The sequence below is a fragment of the Camellia sinensis genome, unplaced genomic scaffold (assembly GCF_055761805.1).
Source record: "Camellia sinensis isolate YWXY unplaced genomic scaffold, ASM5576180v1 Unanchor13, whole genome shotgun sequence".
NCBI classification, from domain to species: Eukaryota; Viridiplantae; Streptophyta; class Magnoliopsida; order Ericales; family Theaceae; genus Camellia; species Camellia sinensis.
This window is the reverse complement of record NW_028129009.1, coordinates 5,969,546-5,984,663: the sequence shown is the minus strand read 5'-3', so window position 1 is coordinate 5,984,663 and position 15,118 is coordinate 5,969,546. Positions and strand designations below refer to the sequence as shown.

At 38.6% G+C, this 15,118-nt stretch overlaps 1 pseudogene across 1 annotated transcript; it reads right to left on the bottom strand.

Moving 5' to 3' along the window:
• Window positions 1-4,416: 4,416 nt before the first annotated feature.
• Window positions 4,417-9,366, bottom strand: LOC114287775 (ATP phosphoribosyltransferase 2, chloroplastic-like; annotated as a pseudogene). Its single transcript, XR_014358049.1, has 10 exons — window positions 9,349-9,366; window positions 9,081-9,194; window positions 8,598-8,663; window positions 8,375-8,482; window positions 8,164-8,247; window positions 6,952-7,053; window positions 6,723-6,836; window positions 6,569-6,649; window positions 6,245-6,364; window positions 4,417-4,890 (listed from the first exon to the last, which is right to left on the bottom strand). The product of XR_014358049.1 is annotated as an ATP phosphoribosyltransferase 2, chloroplastic-like (transcript).
• Between the last annotated feature and the right edge of the window lie 5,752 nt (window positions 9,367-15,118).

Sequence of the window (15,118 nt, the reverse complement as noted above, 5' to 3'; positions counted from 1 at the left end):
CACTCGAACACCTAGACGGATTCTCTTGCACAGTGGCAGATATGTAAATACGGCGTTTACTTACAATTTCTCGCGCGTTACGTTTCGCACACTCGAACACCTATACGGATTCTCCTGCACAGTGGCAGATATGTAAATACGGCGTTTACTTACAATTTCTCACGCCTTACGATTCGAACACTCGAACACCTATACGGATTCTCCTGCACAGTGGCAGATATGTAAATACGGTGTTTACTTACAATTTCTTGAGCGTTACGTTTCGAACACTCGAACACCTATACGGATTCTCCTGCACAGTGGCAGATATGTAAATACGGCGTTTACTTACAATTTCTCGCGCGTTACGTTTCGCACCCTCGAACACCTATACCGATTCTCCTGCACAGTGGCAGATATGTAAATACGGCGTTTACTTACAATTTCTCACGCGTTATGTTTCGAACACTCGAACACCTACACGGATTCTCCTGCACAGTGGCAGACATGTAAATACGGCGTTTACTTACAATTTCTCGCGCGTTACGTTTCGAACACTCGAACACCTATACGGATTCTCCTGCACAGTGGCAGATATGTAAATACGGCGTTTACTTACAATATCTCGCGCGTTACGTTTCGAAGACTCGAGCACCTATACGGATTCTCCTGCACAGTGGCAGATATGTAAATACGGCGTTTATTTACAATTTCTCGCGCGTTACGTTTCGAACATTCGAACACCTATACGGATTCTTCTACACAGTGGCAGATATGTAAATACGGCGTTTACTTACAATTTCTCGCGCGTTACGGTTCGAACACTCGATCACCTATACGGATTCTCCTGCACAGTGGCAGATATGTAAATACGGCGTTTACTCACAATTTCTCGCGCATTACGGTTCGAACACTCGAACACCTATACGGATTCTCCTGCACAGTGGCAGATATGTAAATAAGGCGTTTACTTACAGTTTCTCGCGCGTTACGTTTCGAACACTCGAACACCTATACAGATTCTCCTGCACAGTGGCAGATATGTAAATACGGTGTTTACTTACCATTTCTCGCGCGTTACGGTTCGAACACTCGAACACCTATACGGATTCTCCTGCACAGTGGCAGATATGTAAATACGGCGTTTAATTACAATTTCTCACGCCATACGATCCGAACACTCGAACACTCGAACACCTATACGGATATCCTGCACAGTGGCAGATATGTAAATACGGCGTTTACTTACAATTTCTCGCGCGTTACGTTTCGAACACTCGAACACCTAGACGGATTCTCTTGCACAGGGGCGGATATGTAAATACGGCGTTTACTTACAATTTCATGCGTGTTACGTTTCGCACACTCGAACACCTATACGGATTCTCCTGCACAGTGGCAGATATGTAAATACGGCGTTTACTTACAATTTCTCACGCCTTACGATTCGAACACTCGAACACCTATACGGATTCTCCTGCACAGTGGCAGATATGTAAATACGGCGTTTACTAATAATTTCTCCCGCGTTACGGTCGAACATTCGAACACCTATACGCATTCTCCTGCACAGTGGCAGATGTGTAAATACGGCGTTTACTTAAAATTTCTCGCGCGTTACGTTTCGAACACTCGAACACCTATACGGATTCTCCTGCACAGTGGCAGATATGTAAATACGGTGTTTACTTACAATTTCTTGAGCGTTACGTTTCGAAGACTCGAACACCTATACGGATTCTCCTGCACAGTGGCAGATATGTAAATACGGCGTTTACTTACAATTTCTCGCGCGTTACGTTTCGCACCCTCGAACACCTATACCTATTCTCCTGCACAGCGGCAGATATGTAAATACGGCGTTTACTTACAATTTCTCACGCGTTATGTTTCGAACACTCGAACACCTACACGGATTCTCCTGCACAGTGGCAGACATGTAAATACGGCGTTTACTTACAATTTCTCGCGCGTTACGTTTCGAACACTCGAACACCTATACGCACTACAACAAAAAACACATTTGGCAACCCAAAAATTTGTCGCCAAAAGTACAAATTCCGTCGCCAAAAGAATCGACGACAAATATACAACTTGTCGCCAAAGGCCTGTCACTAAAAGTATTGGCGACGAAATCAGAAATTGTCACCGTAGGTAGACATTTAGCGACAAGCAAAATTGGTCGCCAAAAATCATATATTTTGTCGCTATAAAAGTACAATTTGTTGCTAAAAGGTTAAAATTTGGATAGGCTATGTAGTTTTAGCGACAAATAAATGCGTCGCCAAAAGTACTATTTAACGACAAAATTAATTTGGTCGCTAAAAATCACGTTTTTAGTGACGAGTAAGTTTTGGTTGCTAAAAGTTCTTGGAATAACCACTAACTTTTAGCGACAAAAACAATATGTTGTCGCCAAATATATTAACAGCGACCAAAATACCACCTGTCACTAAAAATTCAGTACACAAATTTTGATTTTAATAATTTTCCTGTTCAAAATAATCCAAAACACCTGTTTTCCTGTGCACAATATATACGCAAATGTAATGTAAATAATAATACACCTGTGCAAGACATTCATACTAATTCAAAATTAATAGCTATGAAAAATCCCAATAAACATACTTACAATTCTCTGACAATCTAAAACATGCATACCAAAATACTTACAAACTACTAACATTAAATCCATAAATACATTACCAAATCCTATGTCAAAACATTTTCAAAATTACAACCAAATATTTTGATGTTAAACATCTAACCAACAAGTCATTTACTAAAATCCTATGTCAAAATATTTGCAAAAACACAACACTAAATATTTTGATGCTAAACATTTAATCCATAAATCATTTACCAAAATCCTATGTCAAAATATTTCCAAAAACACAAAATTAAATCTTCGGATGCAGCCCAAACTATTTTCCACCATTGCCAATCTGTCAGATGAAAAAAGAAAAAACAATATTAGATTGACAAAAAAAAAAAAAAAAAACCTCAATATGAACTTCACAATTTTGATTTTAATTTTGTAACGGGAAGTCCAATCGGGTGCTGTTTGCTCATACAACTGTATTTAGGCTTGAACAAGTTACCCGTACCAAGTTTCAGTGGTTTCAGTGGTCATTTTGCAATTTTAGCCCCCGAACGAGCCTTTTAAATCTTGTGTTTTATATTTTTTCTTCTAATTTTTTAATCGGGAATCCAATCGAGGTCTCATTTGTTCCTACAAGTCTATTTAGGTTTGAACAAGCTGTTCGTGCCAATTTTTGGGGGTTTCGGTTGTCATTTCGCAATTTCGGCTCCTGAACGAGCCTTTTAAGTCATGTGTATTACAATTTTCCTTCTAATTTTCTAACCGGAGATCCAATAGAGGTCTCGTTTGTTCCTACAAGTCTATTTAGGCTTGAAAAGGCTATCCGTGCCAAGTTTTGGTGGTTTCAGCGGTCATTTTGAAATTTCGGCCCCCGAATGGGCCTTTTAAGTCTTGTGTTTTACATTTTTCCTTCTAATTTTTTAACCGAAAATCCAATCGAGGACCCGTTTGTTCCTACAAGTCTATTTAGGCTTGAACAAGCGGTCTGTGCCAAGTTTCAGTGGTTTCGGTGGTCATTTCGCAATTTCAGCCCCCGAACGGGCCTTTTAAGTCTTGTGTTTTATAATTTTCCTTCTAATTTTCTAACCGGAGATCCAATTGAAGTCCCGTTTGTTCCTACAAGTCTATTTAGGCTTGAACAAGCTGTCTGATTATTTAGCATTTGGTGGCCATTAGAAAACATTTTCTGTTCAAATAAGTTTTTTTCCATTGACCATGAGAATTGTTTTCCATTGACTTCCATTTGTCATAATACCAAACTCCAAAAAATGTAGAAAACGTATTCTGCTGCAACAAACTAAGCATAAATAAATGAAAAGGTCCAACCAAAGTGGCCTGTGTCTTATTATTTACACTCTTGCAGCATGATTTTTTTTGTTTTTTTTTGATAAATAAACACTCTTGCAGCATGATTGATCATTTGCAATGACAAAAATGTCATGCTGCACGGAGAAGCCAGCCAATTAAGAAGGGTCACATTCTCCAGTTACTCATCCTAGTGTATTAATTCAACAAAAAAATTTAGAGAAAGAAAAAGATCTAAGTTTGAACATTAAGCAAAGGAAGCCTGTTAAAACCCAAGTTTTGGAGTAAGCAGAGTATGTAAGATGTATCATTCCTAAGAATTTCTCTAGGTCAATGCCCAGGGAAGAACTAGAGCCAAAAAGCAAGAGATCCCAATGGCACAAGTCAAGTAAGCATATACATATTTGAACGATTTAGCATATGACTGACCAGCAGCGAATATGAATGATATCTAACATGAGATCCCACCTAAAGAACATGGATTATAAATATTAAACATTATGCAGACATTTTTTCATATAGTGATCCTTAAGTAAAATTTAAAATTTGTCTTTGAGCATCATACAAGTTAGTGCCAGAATTCATGCCAACAACCTTAAGTTCATATTTTCAAAGTTGCTATTTTATTTTTTCTAAATTTTCTCTCTAACTGGGCATGTTTTGGATAACTTAAAGAATTGAAAGTTAACAATAGGACATTAGGTTCCTCCACTTCTCCTCCATTACTGTATTATATAAATTTCTATTACTCATCAGAGAATCAAATCAGTTCAATCACTAGAGTACAGTTGAGAATTAGTAAACACGAATGCAAAACAAAAGCAACAAAAGAAGCGTACCAAGTGACGTTAGAAGACATTTTCTGAATATCCCAAAGTTTGAATGCCTGATCCTTTCCATTCGAGATAAAATAACGGCCATCTCCACGACTGTCAATAAAAGTAATGCCTTCTATATGTCCCGTCAGGACCCCAGCTGCTTGCCCTTTTGCAACGAAACAACGCCTGTCCCACACCAAACAATTTTATTTCAAGATTCCTAGTAAAATAAATGGAAGGCATGATTAAAAGAAAAACAACAATAGCTTGTGAGCCAGCAGCACCACAGATTAATTATCCTGCCACTGCAATAAATCACCCCCCTTTTCATTGCATCTAAACATTCTTAAAAATCCCAGAGGTCCTGACAAGTGATTTCTATGAGAATGCATTTCAAAAGCATTTCTTGACCATATTAGGGAGTATAACACCGAGTCAATGGCCCACAATTTCTATTCATCTGATATATGACAAATGGTAAAATTAAAATCAATTTCACACCACAACACTGTAGGAAATATAAACCCTGGGTTCTATTGTTCTCCAAGCTAGGCATCTGCAAACTATAAAGATGAAACAACACCAAGGATCAAACTTGAAACAAACCCCTAAAAAATATCATCTCCTAGATTTACACACCACCATTCTTGTAGAATGGTTTATGGTATTGCGTCTGAAACTCTATATTTATATATCATGGTTGTATCTTATCATGAGTTGGAGGATACATTCTAATTTTAAAAAATAAATTAAAATTTTGAAAGCAATAAGCAAAAATCTAACAAATAAAAAAACGCACAAGAAGTAATCCTCACTAAAATACAGTGCTAAATGTCCATATCACAAAACCATCAAGGTAGCCCGACGGTTAAAGGTTGTCATTGGGACCCATTGTTAGTCAAGAGCTCTTATGTTAAACTCCCGCTGGCCACACCTGTGGCTTGTGGGTGGTCGCAATGATTTGGGGTTTTGGTTCTAGGAGGTCCTGGATCAAGTCTTGTTAGCACTCATGTTATCTTTGTCATTGTGCATGTTCTCTCCAGGTTTGAGACGAGATTGCATGTGAAGGAGAATGTTAGCTTGATATAAATTATTGGGCCATTTCCTAAAACTTAAGCTTTCCGAACAATTGATGATCTAACAGCTCCATCAAATAACTTTCAGATTTGAAAAAGAAAAAAGAAGAGAGAGTGAGACAGAGAAGAAATGAAGTAGAATCTCACATCAGTACTGCCTATATGCTTTTTGTTGTAGTGTCTATATGTAATATGATATTTGACATGGCAAGGAATTACACAAAGTTGGTCCTATAAATGTGAGCTAGTGGGAAGTTAGACATGATACAAAATTAAATTACAGCATTATTTGCACAAAGTGGCAGCTCTCATTCTCTACCCCAAATAAGACTAAACCCTAAACTTTGTGGTCATTCTCTAACTCTCTGCGTGTCGTGGGTGGATGGGTGGGAACTTGGGAAGGAATAGTTTCTATTGTTATAATTAATGGCATATATTGAGTAAAGAAAGAAAAAGTGTCTCACTGCTCTCAGCTGTTGGACAGACTTGTAAAGCAACTTTTTGGGCACACATATGACTATGGCATAGTAATCTGCTGCTACTCTCCCATCACGTTTGCAAAAAATAGGACTTATAGTTGGCCCCTGCATATATAAACATGAAAAGCATTTAAGGCAGCTCTTGGAACTGAGAAGAACTCAACATTTAATCAATAATTCAAAAATATCAAAGTATCTCCAGTGAGTGCTTCCACAATACACGCCATTTAGAATTAACTTGTACTAGGATAAAACAACATATATGGTTTGGTTTTCACATTTCTTTGAAAGAAAGAGAGATTGATTCACCTGCAAGCCCGATAATGATGTTTGGCTCAGTATTCGCTCCGCCACCTCCTCTTGACTGCTTCCCCTCATGTTTGCAGTAACCTAACATAAATAGCATGAGACAATGAAATTATAGGCAACTACAACCATAACATAAAAAATAAATTATGCACACCGTGAACTGTCCAATTGCCCTCAAATGTGCCTCCAATCTTTCAAGAATTTCATGTGTGATGTCTAATACACCTTTCCGTTGGGTCAAGGACTTCCTGCTAGCAACAAGGACAGCCTGAAGACAACAAAGATAAAGTAGAGAGACTTTCAAATTAATACTTGAAGACCCTCTTTAAAATAAATTATCAAAGACCGTTTGGCATGCTTGGTTAAGTCCAAAGAGAGTGCACCTGACTTTGCAATATAACTCCACCTTCAATTTCTTTTAAATTGTTCTCTCTCAATGTGGTTCCACGACTCACAAGGTCCACAATAGCTTCAGCTATTCCCATCTTTTTCAACAACAAAGCAAGCAGCTAATATTAATACCATTGGGAACTAGCATATATAATGCAATTTATATTAAATGAGTTGCATTAGGAGGCAGGAACTATGCAATGCCAAATAAATAAGTTAACTTTATAGATACTAAGCAACCAATTTCAAAAAGAAAAATGCTATAAACAATGAGCTAGAAAAAATGAACTGTTCTGAATTTTACCTATTCAAAACAGCATCCAGAACAAAAAGGAAGCTGATTTTTATAGCAAGTCAAGCATGGTAAACTTTTCTAAAAATTTCATTTATTAAAGATTCAGTGATCTGATCACTGAAAAACAAAAAAAAGAATGTAAACAGAAGTAACAAACGAAGGCACAATTGCCTGCCAAAATTCTAAAATGTCACGACAATAAATCAAAAAGCAAAATTCAGTTAGTTCATTACATTCATAGCCAATGGCAACAATAAATCAAAAAACAGGTAAGAAGCTAATTGAGATCTTGAAAATGAAACACATATATACATGTACCAACTCCTCTATATGTATACATATATATAGTATAACTTCAAAATGATATTGAAACATGCAGGGAATTCGGGTTCAAATTTTTGCTTCACTGGTTTAATTAGAAAATAGGTCAAATTTTTACCCAACCCTCCCCTCCCAAAAAAAAAAAAAAAAAAAATCATAAGAAGAAGAAAGAGGGTATTTTTACATAGTTATATTGTAAACTTCAATTATTTGACATGCTTCTACCTAGGTGAATGTCCAACCACAAGTGTCACATACATATCTCATACCCTTACATTAGTGTCTAGTTTCCAGAAAAAGGGTACTACACACATATGAAGAGTCAATTAACATAGCTTGACTGCATCAAATCAAGGGTGCAGATATGTGAAACTGGAGATAAATATAAACACCCCACAATAAAAAATAACCACTAACAAGATAGAAGAAATATTTGACAAATAAGTATAGTATTTGTGAACATGTGAGACATTAATGGCCAAGCCATCATGTACTATCCACTCTCCCTGGCAAGCATCACGTGCAATACTCACGAGAGATAGCATAACTTGACAAAAATAATAAAACTATAGAAAAAAATAACTCTTACCGCAGGAGCTGCCTCTAATGCTCCATCAGCAGTTGAAAAAGTAACATGCTTCACTCCATTTTCCTTCATAAATTTAGGACCCAGCTGTGCACAAGAATGGACTACAAACTTAATCCCAACCAAACTTCTTAATTGAAACTTATAAATAAAAATTATTTAGAAAGAAATAATACAACAGAAAAATGATAGGACAAAGTGAAATGCAACATACATAACTGAAACCAGTGGCAACTCTCAGAGGTTTCTCGGGTGTCCATTGACGCATTTGCGCTAGCTCCTTCATTGAGTTTGCATTCTCAAAAATCCCATATTTGGGTATCTGACAAAAAGAAAATATGTATTATACCCACAACCGTACAACCGCGTGACAATCAGCATACTGCCAAGGATAAACAATGACTTACTGCCAAGGATAAAGGAGAACAATGACTTACTGCCAAGGATAAACGGCAGTCTCAAAACTCAAGTGCATCATGAACAAGAATTAGATCTTCATTCCCCTATGAAAAGTAATTCACATGATAATTTTCAATTGTTAATATTTTCCCACAAAATCAAACTAAATGAAAACAAGTGCACATGAAAATTAGCAGTGCCAAGATGAATGCAACATTAACAGTAAGGATGGTATCTTTTTTCTTTTTTGATAATCAAATTTATTTAAGAAAAACAATGCATCAAGAGGGAGATGCCATCTTTATATGTCACAAGTGTACGAAGCCAAAAGCAAAAGGAATTTTTCATATCACTGATTAGAGAAGATTACTGAAGCGTATGTTAAATGAACAAAACGTATAAGTCATAGTAGGAAACTTGCTCAACAGGTATCAAACATGAGCATACAATCAATTATTCACTTCTCACAATTGTGACTTCTCCCTTATGTGAATAAAAAAACTCATTTGCACAATTCATACCTGCCCATATTCACTAACTGTATCAAGACCCACAATACCAAGGTCTAGATCCCCTGATACTAATTTCCGTACAATGTCTTTTGGCCACTGAAACCAAACTTCCAGGTTTGAGAGCTGCAACAACCATTAAAAAAAGTCATGCAGCTACATAAGACATAAACTTAAGCATAACTGTAAATACTAAAATGTAGAGCATGAAGAGGTCAAAAACAATGCATAAACTAAGTGGCAGAAAACAAGATTTTTGTTTAGAGAAAAAATACACTACCCCATATATATGTTCCATATTTCAATAGTGTCTAACACATGGTTTTATTGATCAAATTCATTGAACCAATGGATGAATACAAGAGAGAGAAAATGTATTCACTCACACACTCATAGTTTTCAGTGAAGATGGGAAGGATGACAACAAATGCTGAAAATGGTCAAAGTACCATCTAGAAGAAAGCTCACACAGCATAACATTGTGAAACATGCAATGTATAATAGTATTTATGTAAGCAAGTGCATTGGCTTGCAGAGTTCACATCTGCTAACTCGCAGATGAGATTGAAATTTTGCCTCTGTAGCCCATATTAACAGACAAAGTACATCTCTTGATAACACATTCTTAAATAACATAAAATTATTTAGGGCAATTACAAGCAGAATAACAAAAACCAATAACCTTCTCCAAATAGCCTAATATATTCTTTGGAAATGAAAAATGATCAATCATCAACCTGAACTTTTAGCAAGATGGGTTGGGTCTAGGTTTCTTTGACACCAATATACATTTTCAGAAGGGCTCAAACCCACCCCAACATCTTTGTTTATGTGACTTCTACTGCTATGTCACTCTACTGAAAAATGGCATGTTGAACCCTTAAGGACACAATAAGCTATTTGTGCTATTGAACGAATTGCAGTTTTGCCATTTATGTTAGTCAGTATTGTGGCTACAGCTTAGTTAGAGTTGCACCCAAAATGTGTGCCAAAACATACAGGAATATAGGTAACTAATAATATACATACAAACATAACCTTCATAAAAATAACAAATATCACTTTGGACTAGTCATCATATTAAACTCTCCCCCAACAATTCCCATACGCAATGGTCAAGAAATCCTGCTCATTACTGCTTTTCCAATAAATAGTAAAATAATATGTACAGATTTATGAAAATGTACTAAAGAATAAAAGAACGAACCTGCAGGAGTTTTGAAACTTCAAATAATTAAGTCCTATCCTCCTACACATTCAGATTCAGAGCCTGAAACTATTATACCCTCCTAAACCAGATGATCCATACCCAAAATTATAATATCAGTCCCTAAAAAATACAAAATCAGTTCCAAAATCAGTCCGAAATTCAGAATATACCAGTCCCGAAAATCAGTTCCAAAATCAGTCCAAAAAGTAGAATATATCAGTCCGAAAATCACAATATCAGTCTGAAAATCACTATATCAGTCCGAAAAATCAGATTGATGACAAAGAAGAAAAAGAGGAAGATGAGAGAGTGTGAGGGAAAAATCAGTCCTATTGATTGTGTTGTGTTCTGCAGTGCCGAACAAGAGAATGAAATTGATGATAAAGAAGAAAGAGAGGAAGATGAGACAGTGTGAGAGAGAGAGTGAGAGGGAGAAGGAGAGGGAGAGGGAAAGAGAGACGAAGAAGAGGGAGAGAAGACATACCTATTTCTCTTCTGTGCCGCTCCAGGTTGTGGAATGAGAAGACGAAGAAGACACATTTTAGGTCAATCTTGTTTATTCGGTCATTAAAAAAAAAAAAAAAAAAAGACAAATTCAAAACGACGTCGTTTTGACAAGAAATTTATTGGCGACGAAAATTATTATGTTGCCATAAATATCATTCACTTTTCAGCGACTATTTTAATTCCGTCGCCAAAAAATCCAAATTGGCAACAAACATTTTCGTCGGCAAATATTAATTTCGTCGCCAAAACTTTTTTAGCGCTCCCGCGCAGAAAATTAAATTGGCGCTAACCATTTTTGGCGACGAATTAAGATATTTGTTGCTAATAGTGTATTTTTTGGCGACCAACACATATATTGTCGCCAAAAACATACAATTGGCAACAAAATTCAATTTGGTTGCTAAAAAATGTCGCCAAAAATGCTTTTTGTTGTAGTGACGGATTCTCCTGCACAGTGGCAGATATGCAAATACGGCGTTTACTTACAATTTCTCGCGCGTTACGTTTCGAACACTCGAGCACCTATACGGATTCTCCTGCACAGTGGCAGATATGTAAATACGGCGTTTACTTACAATTTCTCGCGCGTTACGTTTCGAACATTCGAACACCTATACGGATTCTTCTACACAGTGGCAGATATGTAAATACGGCGTTTACTTACAATTTCTCGCGCGTTACGGTTCGAACACTCGATCACCTATACGGATTCTCCCGCACAGTGGCAGATATGTAAATACGGCGTTTAGTCACAATTTCTCGCGCATTACGGTTCGAACACTCGAACACCTATACGAATTCTCCTGCACAGTGGCAGATATGTAAATACGGCGTTTGCTAACAATTTCTCGCGCGTTACGTTTCGAACACTCGAACACCTATATGGATTCTCCTGCACAGTGGCAGATATGTAAATACGGCGTTTACTTACAGTTTCTCGCGCGTTACGTTTCGAACACTCGAACACCTATACGGATTCTCCTGCACAGGGGCAGATATGTAAATACGGTGTTTACTTACCATTTCTCGCGCGGTACGGTTCGAACACTCGAACACCTATACGGATTCTCCTGCACAGTGGCAGCTATGTAAATACGGCGTTTAATTACAATTTCTCACGCCATACGATCCGAACACTCGAACACCTATACGGATTCTCCTGCACAGTGGCAGATATGTAAATACGGCGTTTACTTACAATTTCTCGCGCGTTACGTTTCGAACACTCGAACACCTAGACGGATTCTCTTGCACAGTGGCAGATATGTAAATACGGTGTTTACTTACAATTTCTCGCGCGTTACGTTTCGCACACTCGAACACCTATACGGATTCTCCTGCACAGTGGCAGATATGTAAATACGGCGTTTACTTACAATTTCTCACGCCTTACGATTCGAACACTCGAACACCTATACGGATTCTCCTGCACAGTGGCAGATATGTAAATACGGTGTTTACTAATAATTTCTCCCGCGTTACGGTTCGAACATTCGAACACCTATACGCATTCTCCTGCACAGTGGCAGATGTGTAAATACAGCGTTTACTTAAAATTTCTCGCGCGTTACGTTTCGAACACTCGAACACCTATACGGATTCTCCTGCACAGTGGCAGATATGTAAATACGGTGTTTACTTACAATTTCTTGAGCGTTACGTTTCGAACACTCGAACACCTATACGGATTCTCCTGCACAGTGGCAGATATGTAAATACGGCGTTTACTTACAATTTCTCGTGCGTTACGTTTCGCACCCTCGAACACCTATACCGATTCTCCTGCAAAGTGGCAGATATGTAAATACGGCGTTTACTTACAATTTCTCAGGCGTTATGTTTCGAACACTCGAACACCTACACGGATTCTCCTGCACAGTGGCAGACATGTAAATACGGCGTTTACTTACAATTTCTCGCGCGTTACGTTTCGAACACTCGAACACCTATACGGATTCTCCTGCACACTGGCAGATATGTAAATACGGCGTTTACTTACAATTTCTCGCGCGTTACGTTTCGAACATTCGAACACCTATACGGATTCTCCTACACAGTGGCAGATATGTAAATACGGCGTTTACATACAATTTCTCGCGTGTTACGGTTCGAACACTCGAACACCTATACGGATTCTCCTGCATAGTGGCAGATATGTAAATACGGCGTTTACTTACAATTTCTCGCGCATTACGGTTCGAACACTCGAACACCTATACGAATTCTCCTGCACAGTGGCAGATATGTAAATACGGCGTTTGCTAACAATTTCTCGCGCGTTACGTTTCGAACACTCGAACACCTATACGGATTCTCCTGCACAGTGGCAGATATGTAAATACGGCGTTTACTTACAATTTCTCACGCCTTACGATTCGAACACTCGAACACCTATACGGATTCTCCTGCACAGTGCTAGATATGTAAATACGGCGTTTACTTATTATTTCTCCCGCATTACGGTTCGAACATTCGAACACCTATATGCATTCTCCTGCACAGTGGCAGATTTGTAAATACGGCGTTTACTTAAAATTTCTCGCGCGTTACGGTTCGAACACTCGAACACCTATACGGATTCTCCTGCACAGTGGCAGATATGTAAATACGGCGTTTACTTACAATTTCTCGCACGTTACGTTTCGAACACTCGAACACCTATACGGATTCTCCTGCACAGTGGCAGATATGCAAATACGGCGTTTACTTACAATTTCTCGCGCATTACGGTTCGAACACTTGAACACCTATACGAATTCTCCTGCACAGTGGCGGATATGTAAATACGGCGTTTGCTAACAATTTCTCGCGCGTTACGTTTCGAACACTCGAACACCTATACGGATTCTCCTGCACAGTGGCAGATATGTAAATACGGCGTTTACTAACAGTTTCTCGCGCGTTACGTTTCGAACACTCGAACACCTATACGGATTCTCCTGCACAGTGGCAGATATGTAAATACGGCATTTACTAACAGTTTCTCGCGCGTTACGTTTCGAACACTCGAACACCTATACGGATTCTCCTGCACAGTGGCGGATATGTAAATACGGTGTTTACTTACAATTTCTCACGCCTTACGATTCGAACACTCGAACACCTATACGGATTCTCCTGCACAGTGCTAGATATGTAAATACGGCGTTTACTTACAATTTCTCAGGCGTTATGTTTCGAACACTCGAACACCTACACGGATTCTCCTGCACAGTGGCAGACATGTAAATACGGCGTTTACTTACAATTTCTCGCGCGTTACGTTTCGAACACTCGAACACCTATACGGATTCTCCTGCACACTGGCAGATATGTAAATACGGCGTTTACTTACAATTTCTCGCGCGTTACGTTTCGAACATTCGAACACCTATACGGATTCTCCTACACAGTGGCAGATATGTAAATACGGCGTTTACATACAATTTCTCGCGTGTTACGGTTCGAACACTCGAACACCTATACGGATTCTCCTGCATAGTGGCAGATATGTAAATACGGCGTTTACTTACAATTTCTCGCGCATTACGGTTCGAACACTCGAACACCTATACGAATTCTCCTGCACAGTGGCAGATATCTAAATACGGCGTTTGCTAACAATTTCTCGCGCGTTACGTTTCGAACACTCGAACACCTATACGGATTCTCCTGCACAGTGGCAGATATGTAAATACGGCGTTTACTTACAATTTCTCACGCCTTACGATTCGAACACTCGAACACCTATACGGATTCTCCTGCACAGTGCTAGATATGTAAATACGGCGTTTACTTATTATTTCTCCCGCATTACGGTTCGAACATTCGAACACCTATATGCATTCTCCTGCACAGTGGCAGATTTGTAAATACGGCGTTTACTTAAAATTTCTCGCGCGTTACGGTTCGAACACTCGAACACCTATACGGATTCTCCTGCACAGTGGCAGATATGTAAATACGGCGTTTACTTACAATTTCTCGCACGTTACGTTTCGAACACTCGAACACCTATACGGATTCTCCTACACAGTGGCAGATATGCAAATACGGCGTTTACTTACAATTTCTCGCGCATTACGGTTCGAACACTTGAACACCTATACGAATTCTCCTGCACAGTGGCGGATATGTAAATACGGCGTTTGCTAACAATTTCTCGCGCGTTACGTTTCGAACACTCGAACACCTATACGGATTCTCCTGCACAGTGGCAGATATGTAAATACGGCGTTTACTAACAGTTTCTCGCGCGTTACGTTTCGAACACTCGAACACCTATACGGATTCTCCTGCACAGTGGCAGATATGTAAATACGGCATTTACTAACAGTTTCTCGCGCGTTACGTT